Here is a 21556-nt window from a genome sequence, read left to right on the forward strand (position 1 = left end):
TTTAAGAATAGTTTTATTGACATTTTAGATAAAGAGAGAGAGGAGAAAGAAACATGGATGTGAGAGCAACATTGATCAGCTGTCTCCTGTATGCGCCCTTCCAGGAATCCAGCCCACAACCTGAGCATGTGCCCTGACCTGGAATTCAACCAGCAATCTCTCAGTGCATGGGACAATGCCCAACTAACTGAGCCACACCAGCCAGGCCTGTTTTAAAATATAGTATTAAGACTTTAAGGCTAAAACTCTAAGGATTCTCTGAGATAAATTGTAATAATTTTCTAGGATTAATAAGAAAAAAGATTTAATTATGTAAATTTTATAATTGATTTTTTTGTTTTTTTAATCCTCATCTGAGGATATTTTCCCATTGATTTTCAGAGAGTGTGGAAGAGAGAGGAAATGACAAAGAGAAACATCGATGTCAGAGAAATACATCAAGTGGTTGCCTTCTGCACACACCCTGACCAGGGCCCGGGCCAGGGAGAAGCCTGCAACTGGGGTACATGCCCTTGACCGGAATCGAACCCGGGATCCTTCGGTCCGCAGGCCGATGCTCTATCCATTGAGCCAAACTGGCTAGCACTTGTAATCGATTTTGGGTGTATTTTTTCTCCTGCAGTAATAGAGAGAATCTTTAGAAAGAAATTGGATGCAACTAAGGCAAAGCCCATTTTGAGGCAACACACATCTGTGGCTACTGAGTGCCTGTTTTGAATTACATTGAAATTGCCTGAAGAGCATTTGGCAAATGGAAAATTTTAAGTTGGTTTAAGCTTTTCCATGGACAATTTAGGTTTTGTACTGTTATTGTTGTATCTGTGCTTTTGCATTCAAATCTTTCCAACCAGCATGGAAAAGAGAAAACATTGTGTTAAAGGCTTTTTAATGACATAGTAACTCCTCTTGACAAACAGTGGATCTGCTCCATTATCTTATCTGCCAAAAGAGAAATATCTTCCAGGAGAATAATATGTGCTTAATCATGAAAGCCTTCAGCTTTGAAAGCTTCAAATGATAGAATCAGCAACAGAAATAAGTCCTCTACATCCCCAAATTAGATGTGTTCTTTTGATTATCTTTCAGTAACATCTGTGGTAACAATACTTTCTGGAAACCACTGCTGATATTCTCAGATAACTGTACTAAGTCGGCCTGGTTTGTCATGTAAAAAATCAGTGACTTAACCAAGCATGGGGTTGCCACTCTCCTCACCATTGTTCTTTGGTTTCGCTGCCCCACCAGAAGCACAGGGAGACTGCTGTGAGCTAAACACAGCAGATCTCTCGTTTCTGTTCCTCTCCATGGAGGTGACCATCATCCCACGTGCAATGAGGCCAGTCACCTCCAATGAAGCCATCATTACTTTTGTTGTTTTGCTGATTGCAAACGGCAATTTTTTAAAAATATGTTTTTATTGATTTCAGAGGAAAGGAGAGTGAGAGAGAGAGAGAAACATCAATGATGAGAGAGAATCATTGATCAGCTGCCTCCTGCATGCTCCCTACTGGGGATCGACCCTGCAACCCGGGCATGTGCCTAGACTAGGAATTGAACCGTGACCTCCTGGTTCATGGGTCAACACTCATCCACTGAGCCACACTGACCGGACAAAAGAGAATTTATAAATTTTAAAAATGCACTCAGTTATAATAGCTATACTGACAGGTTTCCAGATAATTTTCAATGGTTATCTTTATCCCCAAGGCCAGGCTACTTTGCAGGTAAGAACTCGGGTTAGAGTTCTAAAGTACATCTTACCTGTGTGGGCCCAGATCAGAGGTATCATTTATACATGTCCCACTGGCAATCTCTGATTATGAACAAGAAATTCTACGATTTGACCTCTTCAAGAACTAGAACCACAGCTTCCTCCAAATTTGTAGGGTTTTGTGCTATATGTTTACACATTTATTAAAACAACATTTATATGATGGTGATAGAATATATAGGATCCATTCCGATCAGCATCTGGGAGGGTGGTTTGCTTATTTGGGGAGGAGATGAGTTGAGAAACTGACCAAGAAGAATATTAAAATAGCAAAGGTTTTGGAGACAAATGTGTTCTTTGTTGTCAAAATACTGACAGGTGCTAACATGCTGAGCTTGTGGGATACTAAAGAAAATGCTAAGAACTGTCCATGTCACTGTATTCACCTCTCCACAAGGTAGAGAACCTACATTGTACAGCAGAACTAGAGAGAAGCACTTACCTTTCCAGAACCACTAAGCGGTCTATTATTCATGGTCCACATCAAACCTGGAGACAGAAAAAGCAGTCATATCTTAGATGAAATACTATCAGTGCCGAAACAGAGTCAGGGAATTTGGTGCTCACAATGTAATACTTCCTATAAAAAGCATGGAAATAGAAAACCCGGAACAAATTACATAATCTAAAAATATAATTTTATGTACCCTCCCTCCTCCGTCAAAAAAAAACACACACACACAATCAAAAGATAAACAAATAATAATATACATAAGAAGGATTGCAGTAATCTTATATATGCCACATTAGCTATAGATAACTTTGCAGAAAAGAATTTTAATATAAAATTTTAATAGTATTTTAGGTTTCTAAATAGCATGCCAAATTTAGGTTTTGAGTATGCTTATATGTCTTTTATTTTTAATCCTCACCCGAGGATATTTTTCCATTTATTTCTAGAGAGAGTAGAAGAGAGAGGGAAAGGTAGAAAGAAATATCAATGTAAGAGAAATACACTGATTGGTTGCCTCCTGCATGAGCCCCAACCAGGGCCTGGGCTGCAACTAAGGTATGTGCCCTTGACCAGAACTGAACCCGGGACCCTTCAGTCCACTGGCTGATGCTCTATCCACTGAGTCAAACTTGCTAGGGCAGCTTATATGTCTTAAAAGTAAGTTCATTTTACTCAAGAATTTTTTCCTCATGTGTAATGTATGGTAAAGAGTTTGCTGATCGTGATGGTGATAATGATGTTTTGAACAGCTGTGATTAAACGTACTCATCACCTGATTTTATTTAGTCTATGTTAGAATCCAGATGCAGAGACGGTCCACCCAAACTTGGGGGGAAATGGATGACTGCTCAAAATGAACTGAAATACATTTTGTGAAAAGGATATTAATAATGAAAATGCCTTTTATATCTGAATTTTAAAAAGCAGAATAAAAATGAAACTCATTAAAGAGTATTTGTGGGAAATGTAGATGTTAAAACCCTTTCTGAAATGACTGAAAAACAAAGAAAGACGGCCAAAGAGAACATGACGTAAGGATTTGTGTTAATTAAGGAGGAGAGAGCGGTCCTAATGATTTTGAAGGAATCTATGAAATTCTCTACACTAGAGCAGGGCTCATATGGACCATTGCCAACATCTGTGCCTTTCTGCAAATGGGCATTTTTAGCAGCACTTCACCACAACGCTTATAAAGATCAGCGAAATCTATCACAGCTTGGTTGTATTTTTCTTGGTTGCCATAGAAGCTGATCACCGAGTCTTCAAATCAGTAGTTAAAGGTCAATTTGATATGAATGCTAAAATTATCTGGGGTAACCATATTGTGGCCCAATTAGTTTGATAATTGGAATTGGATGAATTATGTGTTGTTCCAAACAACTGTGCTCCAATTACCCTGCACATGGTTGTTCTCAGAAGCTGTGGAGACATGTACATTCTCATCCTGCAAATCTCACTAAGGAATCGGGAGCATCACTGGGTTGTAGCTTGTCAACTCCAAGGTTCTGCAGGATACTCGTTGTATTTGGCTCTAGATTCTCAAGTGTCAGTAGTAAAATCAATTAAACGTATTTCTTAGAAAAATGTTTCTTATTAAAGATAGTCTTCTCAACGGGACTCATGCTCTGCTTTGGGAACTGACTTAGAAAAATGCCTGAGGGCTGAAAGAAACGCGGCTCCCTGATTCTCTATCATTCCCCAGGACTGAGAAATTGGATTGTTTTAAGGTCCTATCAAAATGCCCCACACATTTACCACCACCACCACTGTGCATGTGGCAGAGGAATGAAAGAACTCACCCTGAAACAAATGTTTACTGCTACTCACAATGTCCCTGAGGCAAGTTGGGCCTGCAGAGCAAAGTCATAGCCATCGGGAGAAGGCCACGTGTAAACAAGAAATAATCGGTAACATGCCAGCAACCCTTCTTTCCTTGGCCCAAAATTATTTTTAGGCAACAACTCAATGAATTCTTCTCTCACTGCTATTTAATTTTGCTGCCCATGATAAGCAAAGCCAACACGAACACAGGGTGAGATCTGGTTTATCCTCTCTGTTACATTACACTCACACAGAGAAGCCATCAGAGTTGAAAGTGACATCTTATGGTTGCTCCAGAAATCATAGTAAAAAGTGAACCTTGGAATTTGTGATAAAGAAGGAGCATATCTTTAGAGGAGTAAAATCTGATAGCATCTTCCCTCCACAGGACAGGCAGTCAATCAAGCAGAATCTAAAACCAGAACGGAGAGAGTACAGAAGCGCACTCTAAACTCACTCGCTGTGATTGAATTCCACGGCATGTCCTGTTTTGTTAGATAGGCTCTTGAGCAAAAATGAGTTAAGCCTCCAGACAGGTGCTCCAAATTATTATTCTTGCTTTTTGTACTGTAGATATAGCACAAGATGAATATACGTATACACACACAAGGTGGGGCAAAAGTAGGTTAATTGTTGTGAGTATGCAAAACAGAGTTTATTCTTGCATTACATTTATTAATTATTGTATTATTTTCCATACAAACAACTGTAATCCTATTTTTGCCACATCCTATATATATATGTATATATACATAGATATCATATCTTACCATTGTAAATATGTAGTTTAGATGAAATTAAACATATACATTAAATAAGTCAGCTTTCTTTTGTCCTCCCTTAATTATGCTATGTGTAAGCAATATGAAAAAGGATCAGGAAATTTCTCTTCAGTGTTGAATAACTGCAAAATTAAACAGAATGAGAGGCGGCTGTCTAATCTGGTATAATAACCCTCCTAAGACTGCATTATTACAAGAGGCTCTGTAATTGTTCTCGGGGAAAAGTCTGAAGCAGTGGGAGGGTAAAGAAGCCCATAACAATGGGAGGCTTTCTGCTGAGACTGTCCGTTGCTGTGTAAGTGGAAGATGGTTCTAGGGTTTATTATCCCTGTGACATGGGAAGCCAACCCAAGTACTGAGACCCACTCAATAATCAGCCAAAAACGGAACAAGCCCTGATGTCCTGATTTCAAATTCTTGTGACTTACCAACCAGGGGGGATAGGATTGGGAAGGATGAGGGGAGAGAAAAAGTGCTGGGAAGGGAGGGGCTTTTACCCGATCCCGAGTGGATAGGTTTTAGTGAACAGAACTAAGTCCTGGCTCTTCAATCCAAGGTATCTATTTAGCGAGGAGGAAAAAAGTATTTAAAATCAGAATTTAAGCCAGCATCACCCTAATACCAAAACCAGGTAAAGACAACACAATGAAAGAGAATTACAGGCCAATATCCCTCATGAACATAGATGCCAAAATCCTCAACAAAATCTTAGCAAATCGGATCCAGCAGTACATCAGAAAGATCATACACCATGACCAAGTAGGATTTATCCCAGGGATGCAAGGATGGTACAATATCCGCAAATCAATAAACGTGATACATCACATAAACAAATTGAAAGAAAAAAACCACATGGTCATATCAATTGATGCAGAAAAAGCATTTGACAAAATTCAACACCCATTTTTGATAAAAACTCTCAGCAAGGTGGGAGTAGAAGGATCATACCTCAACATAATAAAAGCCATATATGACAAGCCCACAGCCAACATCATACTCAATGGACAAAAACTAACACCATTTCCCCTAAGAACAGGAACAAGACAGGGATGCCACCGCTCACCACTCCTGTTCAACATAGTCCTGGAAGTATTAGCCATTGCAATTAGACAAGAAGAAGAAATAAAAGGCATCCAAATTGGAAAAGAAGAAGTAAAACTGTCCTTATTTGCAGACGACATGATATTATACATACAAAACCCTAAAGACTCCATCAAAAAACTACTAGACTTTGGAACTCCTATTTGACCCTGTGATCCCACTTCTAGGAATATATCCCAAGAAACCAGAAACACCAATCAGAAAGGATATATGCACCCATATGTTCATAGCAGCACATTTCACCATAGCTAAGATCTGGAAACAGCCCAAGTGCCCATCAGTAGATGAATGGATTAGAAAACTGTGGTACATCTACATGATGGAATACTATGCTGCTGTAAAAAAGAAGGAACGCTTACCATTTGCAATGGCATGGATAGAACTGGAGAGCATTATGCTAAGTGAAATAAGCCAGTCAATGAAGGAAAAATACCACATGATCTCACTCATTCATGGATAATAAAGACCATTATAAACTTATGAGCAAAAATAGATACAGAGGCAGAGCTGCCTCAAACAGACTGTCAAACTGCAGCAGGAAGGCCGGGGAGGGTAGGGGGACAGAAGAGGGGGTAAGAGATCAACTGAAGGACTTGTATGCATGCATATAAGCATAACCAATGGACATAAGACACTGTGGGGTAGGGGAGGCCAGGGGATTGTCAAGGGTGGGGGAAAAAAGGAGACATATGTAATACCCTTTGTAATACTTTAAGCAATAAAAAAAGAGAAAAAATAATAAAAAATAAATAGACTGGAAAGATAAATAAATTCATTTAAAAAAATAAAATCAGAATTTACCTCTAGGAAGGAGAGTTGGTTCTAAAAAAAATTTAATCCGGAAGGAAGAATGTGGTACTTATCTCCCAAGTGGTCAAACATCTGCGATGTCCCTGTCTTGGCTCACATCTGATATGTCAGAGATATGAGGACATGAAAGAAACAACTCTACAGCCATGTCCCAGGAAGGAGTATTTCCCATGACCAGAGGAGAAAGCTCCAAAATGGGAGTGTATGTGCAAGTTAATTTTTGTGAAATGTGTAAGGTAGGGGTCCAGTTTTATTCTTTTGCATGTGGCTACCCAGTTTTCCCAGCACCATTTACTGAAGACAATATTCTTTCCTCATTGTGTGTTGTTGGTGCCCTTCTCAAACATTAACTGACCAAAATGCCTTGAATCTGTAGATTGCTTTGGATAGTATGAACATTTTCTCACTATTAATCTCCCAACCCCAAAACATGGGATATCTTTTCATTTATTTGTACCTTCTTCAATTTCTTTCTTCAGTGTCTTAGAGTTTTCAGTATATAGGTCTTTTACCTCCTTGGTTAAATTTTTTTTCTTAAATATCTTATTGTTTTTGATGCTATTGTAAGTGGGGTGCTGTCTCTCTCATATAGTTCCTTATTAGTGTATAAAAATGCAACTGATTTTTGTATCCTGCAACTTTATATTGAATTCATTTGGAGCCAATTTGTCCGTAAGACTCAGAACAGTAACTATAGTTTTATGGCAAAGTGCACAGACTTCACAACTCTAATTTTATTATCTCAGTCAAATCTCTAAATCTTTGCATCTGTACAGTCTTCATATGTAAAATAATAGTGATAATGAGAGTTACTATCGCAGAAGCTATTGTGAAATTTTAATGAGAAAATGCCTGGACTATAGTAAGTCTCAATATGTATGTTGCTATTTCTACCCTTTCCCTCACAACCCAACCACCACTAAAAATGTTTCTTGCAGCAAAGATCAGAAGACACAGAGATGTGTATGTAATTTATGCAACCATAAAGATGTACAGTGGGGCCTTGACTTACGAGTTTAATTCGTTCCGAGACCGAGCTCGTTAAGGAGCTCATTAACTCAAATTACTCTGCCAACTCAATGCAAAAAAATCAGCCAAGAGACAGCTGGTATCTCAAAAAAATAGTTAGTCAGGACACTCATAAGTCAAGGCCCCACTGTACTTGTCTTCTCATATTTTCATATATATGTGATTATTATAGTGTCAGCACCCTCACCTGTCCTGAGCAAGAGTCTTAAGTTATTTCTTATATATGAATCTCATACATGGGGGTGAAAGAGAGGAGAGAAGTGGTAGGAAGTGGAAACACTGATAGAGGAGGGGAAGGGGAGAGTTAATTGCCTGTTCTTGACAATTCCTATAGTCAAAATCGGTAAATGTGGTGAGTTGGCAGAGCACCAGATTGGCCAGTTAAATTTGGATTGTGCAGGCCTGAATATTCTCTTTTTATGTAGCTCACATCTTTTTCTTATCATCAACATTTATTGTAGCTATCTTTAGCACTTCTAGGAATTGTAGGAAAAGCATTTAATATCTCTTTGTTGAAGAAGCAAAACACAGTATGAAAAATTGAGCTGTTTTTTCCCTTCAAAATTTGCATTAGGATAGTACGCAATTAGAAACTTTATTACCACAGCTTTTGTATATCCTCATTAAACATACATTAAGAATTTGTTTGAACCTTTAGAGCAACTTTTCATTTTTCTTTGTCAATAGAAATGTTTCCATTACACTCATGGAGCCACAAAATGTTCTCTAAGAAGGTAGTGAAGGAAGTGATAGTAACACTTGACGTACTCCTCATTTAGCTGATAGGCTTCCATTAAACATGCTATTAAAGTGAGACTAGATGGTTCAAAGGATGAGTAATGGTCCACAATGCTTTTTGCCTACATGTCAGTGGGTCCAGCATCTTCATTAGAAAGGCCAGACCATGTGGCCATTTTTTAGTAATGCAAAGGTATAATGCCAGTAGAGCTGCCCATTCTTCAAATGACCACTTAAGAGGAAAGAGCACTAGATTAGGTGTTATAAAACCTGAATTCTGATCTCAATGATCATTACTTTATTTCTGTCTTATCTAACTTCCCAGGGGAGAGGGGGCTCAATTTCTTCATCTGTCAAAAGAACATATAATAAAATCCCTGTAAATGTCACAGAAGCCCTCTAAATTTCACAAAAGTGGGGTGCTTTAAAAGTGCCGTAGAATGTATTAATCGCTATACAAATTGTAATCCTGTAATCCCAAAGCAAAATGACTGATCTGCTCCACCTGTCTTTTGAGTCTAAGGTCTTTACATTCCGGAGCTGTCTCTCCCATGTTGTGTCAGCCAGGTTTCCTAAATGCAGACACCTACTCCAACAAGCTTAAACAAAGAGAATTGAATAAGGAGTATACACACTTCACAAAATTGTTGGGAGGGTTGAAGAAACAGACTCCAGGCAGAGCTTCTGGGAATAACTCTCAATACAACATGGACCATCACGGTGATTGCTGCCTATCCTACAATCTGGGAGACACTAGAGTAGCAAGATCTGAGCACACATCATCTCTGCTACATTCACACAATATACATGCCTCACATTCTCCTTTTCTTCTCAGTGGGATGCCTTCTGAGGTAGAAGTCCTGAGTATTGTGTCTAACTGGTGGAAAATCATGACCCTGTCAGGAGAGATGTAGTTTTTGGCATTTTACTAGTAGAAGGAAGATGGCATAGGTAGTGCCACAGATGAGAGTCAGATTCTGCCATGTGTGCCTGCAAAATCCCTGGCATATCAATAGGCACATTTGGAAAATTTGATATAATTAAGGAAAACGTTGTAAATGCAATCAGGCAGCAGGTAGTGACTGGAGGCCTACTAAGTGCCAAAGACATTCTGCCCAGCTGAGAAAACCTGAATTACCAGAGCAACAATCCAGTAGGGACTGCGTGCACTTTCTCAAACACTCCATATTTCTTTGTGTTTCTAAACATTTACATAAACTTTTCCCTCTGCAAGTGGTGGCCATCTCTCACTCTCCTCCATCCAGCTAATTCCCAAGAACAAATATCTCTGGTCCTTTCAGGCACTACCCAAGCTTCACTTCTTTGGAAAGCCTTTCACATCAGTAGGGATGCCTTCGACTACATGTAATGTAATAACTGAAAGTGGCTTAAATATTAAGGGTTTATTACCTCACATACCAAAAAAAAGAAAAGATAGAGATAGAAGATTCCAGGTTTGTAATTCAGTGACACTATCATGTCAACAAGGACCCAACAAGTTTCCTTATTTCTGCTCCTCTATCCTCAACATGTTAGAGCTCATTCTCAAGCTGTCCTTTCATGACCACAACATGGATGTCACAGCCCAGATCATGCTGTCACACAAACGTGACCAAAACCAGGAAAGAAGTTTCTCCTTGCACGTCTCCTATCATGTGAAAAGCTTGTCCAACATCTCATCTGTAGAATTACTTTTACATCTCCCTTCCCAGGGTTGTGTAACATGCCCACATCTAAACCAGTCATTGAAAGCAAACATAGAAATACAATGATTGACTATGATGGGCTTAGACTCTTGAACATTCACTTTCTAGCCCCACTATGGAGGTGGAGAGTGAATACCTCATTAAATCAGAACTCTTCCAGCAAGGAAGGAGAGAGGAGCAGATAACCCATGGCACCAGCTATAGTTTCTCAACCACAACCATCACACCCTCCTGAGCTGTGTGGTGCCCCACCTCACTTCTCTCCTAGCAAGCCATAATTAGTGCAATTGTAGCACTTATCCTGTTGTCAACTCACTTATCAGTTCTGTCTCCCTGTGAGCTTCTCTAGGGCAGAGGCTATTTATTATTCATCTCTATCTCTAGACTTAGCTCAGTGTCTGGCACATAGAACGTATCCACTAAACACTGGTTGAACTCTAAGTGGAGTTACATGAGTCATAATTTTACCCATATTAATGGATATTAGCCATTCAGATGTGTTCTTATTTTATTATCTAACTAGATCACATTTAGATAATCTAAAATGATTTTCACAATTAAATGTAGTTATTTTGAAATGCCAGTGAAGCAACTGGTAAAATGGATATAAATACGCAAACTGAAAGCTATCTTCCTTCTGTTGATCCTGGTCAGTAGCTAATCTTCATAGTTATTCATTTCATTTCAGTCCTTTTATTTATATCATGTATACATAAACAAAAACGTGGTAACTTGACTGGATGAAAACAGTTTTGAAGTAAGCTCAGAGATGTGAACAGTCACACTAAATTTGTGTGCTAATGTATGGGGCACATAAAAAGCAGAACAAACTTTTTATGATCACGCATTTCAACACATGCTGGACTCACACTTACAGCTAAAAAAGAAGAAGCAGAGACCATATTTCTCCTCCACTTCAAACAGCAAATAAACAAATAAATATAAAATAATGGCTTATCATACAGTAGACAGGCAACAAAGAATCCTTGAGAAGGACCACAGATAAAGTTAACCCTACAATTGCCCAGCTTCCTGCCTTGAGAGCATTTCTAGGTAATGGATAAAGAAAATATTATTTCAATTTCTTTAAAGAATAAGTGAATGTTTAAACAAATATATTAGCAATGGCCTGGCCAGGGTTTCTCAGTGGTTGAGCATCAACCTATGAACCAGGAGGTCACAATTCGATTCCCTGTCAGGGCACATGCTCAGATTTCAGGCTCGATCCCTAGTAGGGAGTATGCAGGAGGTAGCCAATTGATGATTCTCTCTCATCATTGATGTTTCTCTCTCTCTTTTTCTCTCCCTTCCTCTCTAAAATCAATAAAAACAGTATTAGCAATGTAGTATGATGTTTCTCACATATGAAAAAGTAAAATGTTTGATAAAATAGCACAAAAGTTGGGAGGGGAGAAATGAAAGTATCTATACTAATAAAAGGGCAATATGTTAATTAGACTGGGAGACCTTCCAGGAGACCCTCTGGATGTCCTTCTGGACAAAGCCATGGTGGTGAGTCCAAAACAGAGGCGGTTAGGGCCGATCAGGCCAGGAGGGGAGGGCAGTTGGGGGTGATCAGGCTGCCAGGGGGGAGGGGAAGTTGGGGCCGAGCAGGCTGGCAGGGAGTTCAGCTGGGGGCAAGTAGGCCAGAAGGGGGGGGGGGCAGTTGGGGGCAAGCAGACCATCGGGGGGGGCAGTTGGGGGCAAGCAGGCCAGTGGGGGGGGCGCAGTTGGGGGGACCAAGCCAGCAGGCAGAGTGATTAGGGGTGATCAGGCAGGCAGGCAGGTGAGCAGTTAGGAGCCAGAAGTCCCGGATTGTGAGAGAGATATTCAACTGTCGATTTAGGCCTGATCCCTATGGGCTCGGCCTAAACCGGCAGTCAGACATCCCCCAAGGGGTCCCAGGTTGGAGAGGGTGCAGACCGGGCTGAGGGACACACCCCCATGCACGAATTTTGTGCACGAGGCCACTAGTACTATTATAAAATTCTTATACTATATGTAAGGTGAACAACTATCTCAGTTTACATGGGACAGAGGAGTTTCCTATGACATGTGACTTTCAGTGCTAAACTAAGACAGTTCCAGGAAAACTGAGATCATTAGTCACCCTAACAAATCAGATGGTATAGTATCACTTAAAGGTAAACTGCAATGGCCAAACTGACTTTGGCCTACGCACTTAACCTCTCTGTGTCTTGGTTTACTCATCTCTGAAATCAGGAATAATAATGCCTTCTTATTACTGTTACTGCAAGAATGTAATTATATGGCACATGTAAAGTGTTTGACACATAGTATGGATTAATGTTAGCTAGTATGATGATCTAATTTCATTTTAAAAAATAATCAAAGTTATATTGTAGAAAATGAATAAGAGAAAACGTAACAGTCATCAGAGAGACAACTTAATAGGTTAGTACAATAAATAGACTAGAGATGCGGAGGACCAGAACTAAGAAAATGGCATTGATATAAAAATAAATAGAAAAACCCAAGAGAAAGAAGAATGCACAGTATTTAGTGGCCCCTTCTTTCAATATGATTATTGAGCACCTACTACATTCCAGAAATTATGCCAGGGCACTAAGGACACATCCAAGTCAGGAGATATTTGTCTTCACTAAATCCAGTGTTTAGGGATTATTTCATGTTTCAATTTTCACCCATAAATTCAAATACTTGTTAGTTTACAGACTCAGCCAATGAGTAATATTTCTACTCTATGTATTAAAACATAAAAAATAGAGAAACATATAGAGCCAAAATTTAAAAATATTTTTATACCCAATCAGAAAGACCCATAAAAACCATTAAGTCTTAGCCATTCTTTTCTTACACAATAAAATTATTTTAGGTTTCAGAAATTCATCATAGCATATCATGGCAATATTGAATTTTGCCTGTGAGGGTTATTTTTCTATATAATGAGAGACTATCATTAAAGATGGGAGGTTTTGATTCATAACTTTTAAACTGTATTTTACATAAAGTTTAAACTGAAAATATACACTGTGATGTTTTCTTATTCCAATATTTTCAGAAAATATGTGTGGGCTTCATGAAATACAAATGGCTCACGGAGTTTTTCTGGCTGAATTAAGGTTAAAATTAATATCCCTCTTATGCATAATATTGCTTTTGGCATTTTGACAAATGGCTGATGACTCAAGAAACATAAAGATGAGATGAGTCCTACATTATAAGAAAGGATCAGATTTTTGGTTAGTTTTTCAGTTTTTTACATATGTGGGCTTTTGTTTTGTTTTTATATATTTTAAAGTCTTGAGGAGAACCAAGATGGCGGCATAGGTTAACACCGGAGTTTGTTGCTTTGAACAACTACTTCAAAAGTGAAACCAAAAAACGGAAGGGACATCACCCAGAACCACAGGAACGCTGGCTGAGTGGAAGTCCTACAACTAGGAGGAAAGAGAAACGCACACGGACACTCAGAGGAGGCGCGGTGCTGAGGTCAAGTTCTGAGGTGCGGAGTGCACGGAGCGGGCTGGCGGCGGAGGGCGTGGTTGGCGTTTTCAATCGGGAGGGAGTCGCAGACTCTGAGCTCCAGATCCGGGCGAGTCTTTAGGGACCCAGACTCAAACGGGAGAAGCGGGACTGTCTGACTTCGGTCAGAGCGAATGCAGCTTTCTCTCCGAGCTTTGCAGCGGGTGCTGGGACTCAGAGAGGCAGAGCCCCTGAGGACAGGACTGAGAGCCGCCATAACTGCTCTCTCCGGCCCACCCTGTTGATCCTGTGTGACCCGCCCCGCCCAAGCCCTGCACAGAGGCATTTGCCGGATAGCCTCAGGCAAAGGCTAGATTAGCACCTCCCTAGAGGACAGAAGTTCTCTCACTGCTGACACAGCTGATTCTCATAGCCACTTGGCCTGGAGGTCAAACCCTCCCTGGAATTAGCTACAACAATCAAGATTTAACTATAAGACTGCGAACAAAGACCACTAGGGGGTGCACCAAGGAAGCATAACAAAATGCGGAGACAAAGAAACAGGACAAAATTGTCAATGGAAGATATAGAGTTCAGAACCACACTTTTAAGGTCTCTCAAGAACTGTTTAGAAGCTGCCGATAAACTTAATGAGATCTACACAAAAACTAATAAGACCCTCGATCTTATATTGGGGAACCAACTAGAAATTAAGCATACACGGACTGAAATAACGAATATTATACAGACGCCCGACAGTAGACCAGAGGAGCGCAAGAATCAAGTCAATGATTTGAAATGCGAGGAAGCAAAAAACATCCAACCGGAAAAGCAAAGTGAAAAAAGAATCCAAAAATGCGAGGATAGTGTAAGGAGCCTCTGGGACAGCTTCAAGCATACCAACATCAGAATTATAGGGGTGCCAGAAGATGAGAGAGAGCAAGATATTGAAAACCTATTTGAAGAAATAATGACAGAAAACTTCCCCCACCTTGTGAAAGAAATGGACTTACAGGTCCAAGAAGCGCGGAGAACCCCAAACAAAAGGAATCCAAAGAGGACCACACCAAGACACATCATAATTAAAATGCCAAGAGCAAAAGATAAAGAGAGAATCTTAAAAACAGCAAGAGAAAGAAACTCAGTTACCTACAAGGGAATACCCATACGACTGTCAGCTGATTTCTCAACAGAAACTTTGCAGGCCAGAAGGGAGTGGCAAGAAATATTCAAAGTGATGAATACCAAGAACCTACAACCAAGATTACTTTATCCAGCAAAGCTATCATTCAGAATTGAAGGTCAGATAAAGAGCTTCACAGATAAGGAAAAGCTAAAGGAGTTCATCACCACCAAACCAGGATTATATGAAATGCTGAAAGGTACCCTTTAAGAAGAGGAAGAGGAAGAAAAAGGTAAAGATACAAATTATGAACAACAAATATGCATCTATCAACAAGTGAATCTAAGAATCAAGTGAATAAATAATCTGATGAACAGAATGAACTGGTGATTATAATAGAATCAGGGACATAGAAAGGGAATGGACTGACTATTCTTGGGGGGGAAAGGGGTGTGGGAGATGTGGGAAGAGACTGGACAAAAATCGTGCACCTATGGATGAGGACAGTGGGTGGGGAGTGAGGGCGGAGGGTGGGGCGGGAACTGGGAGGAGGGGAGTTATGGGGGGGAAAAAAAGAGGAACAAATGTAATAATCTGAACAATAAAGATTTAATTAAAATAAATAAATAAAAAATAAAAAAATAAAGTCTAAAAGACCTGTCTACATATTTTTGAATTCCTATTAATGTAGTACATTTATTTTTTGTTTGTTTGTTTCTTATGGGAAACATTTAAAAACTTAATAGACAACTAAAATTGTCAAATAATGCTGAAGGAGTGATCACAAACTTTACAGATTCTTGAAGGAAATAAGTGTTACATAGAATATTATGGAAAAACAACTGACCCTTTGCAGCACAAGAGGAAGGAAGTGGTGAGGAAAGCACAGAGTGGTGCTTTATTTTAAAAAGTACAACATTTAGATGTAACACCATGCACACAATGTATTCCATTTTCTGTCAGCTTTCCTACCTTTAAGATGTGATGGCCTTCATTCACATGTGGACAGACTGGACAACCAAATCTTCACAGAAAGGAAGGAAATAAAAGATCAGGTCTTAGATTGAACAGAATGACAATTCATCATATTCTGAGTCGTTGGAATGGAGATGAAAATAAGACACAGACCCTGCTCTCAAGAAGCATCCGGTCTCCGCAGGGAAACAGCCTATCACCTGCAGTGGCTATTGACGGGCAAATGGCCCCTTGAAGTCCCCACACAGAAGGTACCAGTATATGGACTTCGAAGCCCTTGCAGGGAATTTTTAAAAGAATTCAGATGGAATGCCTTACTTCATTACAAATCAGGAAAAGAAGAGAAATCCTTGTAGCTTTCTTTTATGATTATTATTGGTACTCCATGTAGTACCAATAGGTTTGTCAGTGGTTTTGCAGTATCAGTTTTTGGATACACATAAAGCAATATTTTTTCCCTCAGGAAGCATGTAGGACATTTTTTTATAGCCATATGTAATGTGAAACCAATTCTCAGTAAATGTGCCCAAAAGGTACAGTAGCCTCTCTCATTTCTTCTGTCTACCAATTCTCTTCAAGAATCAATTCCCCGTGTTTACAAATGAGGAGTCCTAGCAAAGTAGTCCACGTCCACTTTAAGATCCAAGAAAAGATGCTCCCTCAAGAAGGAAAGCAGTATCTCCCTTAAACTGCAGAACCCAGGCCTGGTTCACGGCGTCCTCGAGGCCAGCACACAGGTCTGCCCCATCCTGTCTCTGCTTTGCAGTACATGACCCATGGCATTATGGACTGAATGTCTGTGTCCTCCCAAAAGTTCTATGTTGAAACCTAATCTACTATGTAATGGTTGTAGGAGGTGAGGCCTGTAAATTATAAAGACGGAGCCCTCAAGAATGGGATTAGTGCCCTCATAAGAAGAGACACAACTTGCCTCCAGTCTCCACTCTCTGCCATGTGAGGTTACAAGAAGACAACATTTGTTTGCAAACCAAGAAATGGGCTCTCACCGAACGCTAGATCTATCAGCATCTTGCCCTTGGACCTCTCAGCTGACAGAACTGTGAGAAACAAATGTTTGTTGTTTAAGCCGCCCAGTCTGTGGTATCAGCCCAAGCTGACTAAGATACACGGGCAAAATCTTTTCCATTTAATTCTCCCCACAAAAGAGTTAAGTTTAAAATCTTGGAATATATATACATGTACCAAGTCTGATCTAAAATCCTAGAGCCAACATTATTTATTTTTCTAGGGTTCATAATTTGGAGATGTGGAAGAAGCTAGACAAGAAGACATGAAAAGTTCTGCTTGTCCTAGACAGTTTAAATATATCTTTCTTTAATTCCCAAAGCCATCTTTAATTCTCTAAGAATTTTTCTACTGAATAGATCCAAAGCTCGGAGCCAAAAAAGACCTTTAGATTAATGCTTCAAACATCTAAGGAGGATTAGCCCACATTCTATGTTAGTTTAGTGCCATCAAGTGGACTAGTCGAAGAAGTAAATTCAGAATGTTTTTATTGCACTCTGACAGTAGACATTTCAGCCCCTCTTATGCCTGGGGGCATTTACTGAAAAGGAAATACATTAAGGAAAATCTTGACTTTTAGCTTTACATTGCATATGTTTATAATAAACGAAATTGGCCCACATTTTCTGCAAAACTTGATATAACAGATGGTCATTGTCAACAAATTTTGTTAAGAATCTGTCTACAACACTTACGATAAAAAAGATATGACTCAATCCAAGATCAGAAATGTCTAAATATTAATGATTACAAAAATTAAGTACGTAAGCACACAATATCATTTACTAACTATGTTTGTAGCACTGCAAAATTTTTATTTGCCCAGAAAAGGCTGAATGGATATGTTTATTTCCACAGAAATAAATGTATAATTTAACAAATTATTATAAAATAGTTATGTAACCACAACCAAAGTTGTAAAATATAACATTCTTAGGAACCCCAAAAGACCCATGGCTACCCCTTCTCTTTTGTTCATACTTTAGCTTCAAACTAAGTAACCATAAACAAAGTTTTTATTTTTGCCAAAGTATATAAATAGAATATGGGGTGTGTGTGTGTGTGTGTGTGTGTGTGTGTGTAGGTGATTAGCTTCTTCTACCTACCTATAAATTTTTAAGATTAATTTACATTGAAGGTTATATAATGAGCTCATTGAAAGGTATATAATGTGCTCATTTCTCTTGCTATATAATATTCCATTGCATAAATTATTTGTCAATTCTGCTGTAGGTGAACATCTAGGTTCTTCCAATTTGAGAATATTATGAATAATACTACTATGAATGTGGTCATACATGTGTTTTGGTGCCTCTTATCATATAATTCTGAAGGTATATCTGAAGGGTATAAACATAAGAGTAGAATTCCTGTCTTGGGCAATGCATATCTTCAATTTTACTAGCTAATGCCAGCAGACTTTCTAGAGCATGTCTATAAATTTACATATCCATCAGCAATATGAGAACTTTTAGTGGTCCATATCATGACCCAGGTTGTTATTATTATATCATTTATTTTAAACAATCAACTGTATAATAGTGGTATTTTATTTTGGTTTTAATTGGCATTTCCCTGATTATCAATGTGGTTAAGAATAATTTTACATGCTTCATAGCTATTGTTATTTCTCTTTTTTGAGGAGCTTGTTCAAGTCTTTTACCTGTTTTTTAATGGGTTGTCTTTTTTAATGGGTTGCTAAATGAAATAAGTCAGTCTGAGAAAGATGGGTATCACATGATCTCACTTGTATGTGGAACCTAATGAACAAATTAAACTGATGAACAAAATAGATCCAGAAACACTGAAGCATGCAAAGACTACGTTATTTCAGAAGGAAGGGGAGGGAGGAGACAGGAAAAGATTAACCAAAGAACTTATATGCATATATGCATAGCCCATGGACAGACAACAGTGTGGAGAAGGCCTGGGGAGAGGGCGAGAGCAGGATGGAAGGAGTCAATGGGGGTAAAAAGAGGGCATCTGTAATACTTTCAACAATATAGATAATTTTTTTTAAGTCTGGGCTTCAAAGTCAGAATAAATGAATTAAAATACATGTTCTGCCACTCCCTAGTTGTGTGGTCAAGTACAAATTAGCTGATTTTTCTACACTCAGTGTTTTAATAAGTCAAGTGGGAATAATATTATCTTCCTCCAGGATTGTTACATTGGACATTTGTCTTCTGGGGTATGCCCAATTTTTAATCTATTTTTTTAAGGAATCCTAGTATTTATAGTCCTGTATTTATCCTAGAGAATTATTCCTGCTAGAGTTTCAAAGACTTTTTTTTTCTTGCCCCATTTTATTTATTTGTTTATTTACTAGTAGCCCTGCGCATGAATCCATGCGCCAGTAGCTCCCCACGCCCCCCTCATAGCTTGCTGCCCTGCCCCTCCTGTAGCTCTCCACCTCCCCCCGCCGCCCCCCTGCCCCCCCTCACCTCCCCCCCCTCCCTGCTTGTAGCTCCCTGCCCCACCCTCCTTCTGATCTGGTCATGACACGTTGGGTCATTACACTTCACAGCGTAAAGACCAATTGCATATTACATCTTTATTATATAGGATTTATTTGTTTGTTTGTTTGTTTGTTTGTTTGTTTGTTTGTTTTTAGAGAAAGGAAGGGAGAGGGAGAAAGAAACATTGATGTGAAAGAGGAACATCAATCGGTTGCCTCCCATACAGGCCCTGACTGGGGATGGAACTCACAACCTGGGTATGTGCCCTAACTGGGAATCAAACCTGCAACCCTTTGGTGCACAGGCTGGCACTCCAACCAACTGAGCCTCCCTGGCCCAGACTTCTCGCCCTATTTTAACACTTACACACTGTGGCGTAATTTATTTAGGTATCAGTCTTCTTCATTATATGTCTGGCTTCCATGGGACAGAAATTCACTTTGTGTCCCCAGCACTTAACAACAATCAGCCTGTCAACTTCCACAAAGAAATCAGCTAGGGTAATGATAGGAATTGCAATGAATCTTTGAGTATTGTCATCTTAACAATATTCAATCTTTCAATCCACTAACATAGGATATTTTCCCAATGATATAGATCCTCTTTTTTTTCTTTCAACAATGTTTGTGTTTTCAGAGCGTAAGTTTTACACTTCTTCTGTTAGATTTATTCCTAAGTACGTTAATTGTTTATGCTATTTTAATTGGAATTGTTTTCTTAACCTCATGTTATTGTCCATTGCATGTAGTATAGATATAGAACTGATTTTCACATGTTTATCTCATAACCTGCAACCTTGCTGAATTTATTAGTTCTAATAGTTTTTACCCTTAAACATTCCTTAGGATTTTCTACATATACGATCATGTCATTTGTGAATGATAGTTTCATTTCTTCCTTTCCAATTTAGATATATTTCATTATTTTCTCTTACCTCATTGCACTGGCTAAAATCTCCAGGACAATGTTGAATAGAGGTGGTGAGAGCAGACATTCTTGCCTTAATCCTGATCTTAGAGGGAAAGCATTCATCTTTTCACTGTCAAATATGTTAGCTACAGATTATTTTTAGATGTCCTTTGTTAGGTTAAGGAAGAATCCTTCCATTTCTAGTTTGTTGAGTTTGTTATCATGATTGAGTGCTAAATTCTGTTAAACTCTTTTTCTGCATCTATTGAGATGATAATGTAATTTTTGTTTTTCATTCTATTTATAGGATGCATGACATTAATTGATTTCAGATGTTAATCCAATTTTTCATTCCTGAGATAAATCTCACTTGTTCATGCTGCATAATTCTTTTTATATATTGCTTAATTAGGTTTGCTAGTATTTTGTTGAGGATTTTTGCATTCATATGCTAAGAGATAGTGATCTGTAGTTTTCCTTTGATGTCTTTGCCTGGCCTCATAAAATTAATTACAAAGTGTTTATCCTATTTTATATTTTGGATGAGTTTTTAAAGAATTAACATTAAAATTGTTTAAAATTTTGGTAGAATTCAGCATTAAAGCCATCTAGCTCTTTTTTAAATATACATATTTTTATTGATTTCAGAGATGAAGGGAGAGAGAAAAAATAGAAACATCAATGATGAGAATCATTAATCAGCTGCCTCCTGCACACCCCCTACCGGGTATTGAGCCTGCAACCCAAGCATGTGCCCTGACCAGGAATTGAACCATGACCTCCTAGTTCATAGATCAACACTCAACCACTGAGCCATGCCAGCTGAGCTATCTAGCTCTTTTTGTGGAGGTAGATTTTTCATTATTATTATTAATTTAATCTCTGCACTGTTTTAGATCTATTTAGATCATCTATTTCTAATTGGGCCCATTTTAGTAGTTTGTGTCTTTTTAGAAATTTGACCATTTTATCTGGGTTATCCCATTTGTTAGCATATAAATGTTCAGAGTATTCCTTTATAATTCTTTCTATTTCTGTAAAGTGAGTAGTAAGGTCCTCTCTTTCATTTCTTATTCTAGAAATCTAAGTTTTCTCTCTTTTTTCTTGGTCAAACTAGCTACAGTTTGTCAATTTTGTTGATCTTTTCAAATTTCTCAATAGAATTTTAAAAATATTTTGAATTAAGTAAAAATAACAATATGATGTATCAAAATTTGGGGAATGCAGTGAAAGCAGTGCTTACAGAAAATTTTATAGCATTAAATATGTCACAATGTATTTAACCAAGCCCCTATATTTGGATATTTAGATTATTTTCATTTTTAAATTATTTCAAGCATATAACCAATGCTATAATAAATAAACTGACTCAATTATTAAGATTATTTTAAAGTATTTAAAAGTA

Source organism: Myotis daubentonii, chromosome 17 (genome assembly GCF_963259705.1).
Source record: "Myotis daubentonii chromosome 17, mMyoDau2.1, whole genome shotgun sequence".
Lineage (NCBI taxonomy): Eukaryota > Metazoa > Chordata > Mammalia > Chiroptera > Vespertilionidae > Myotis > Myotis daubentonii.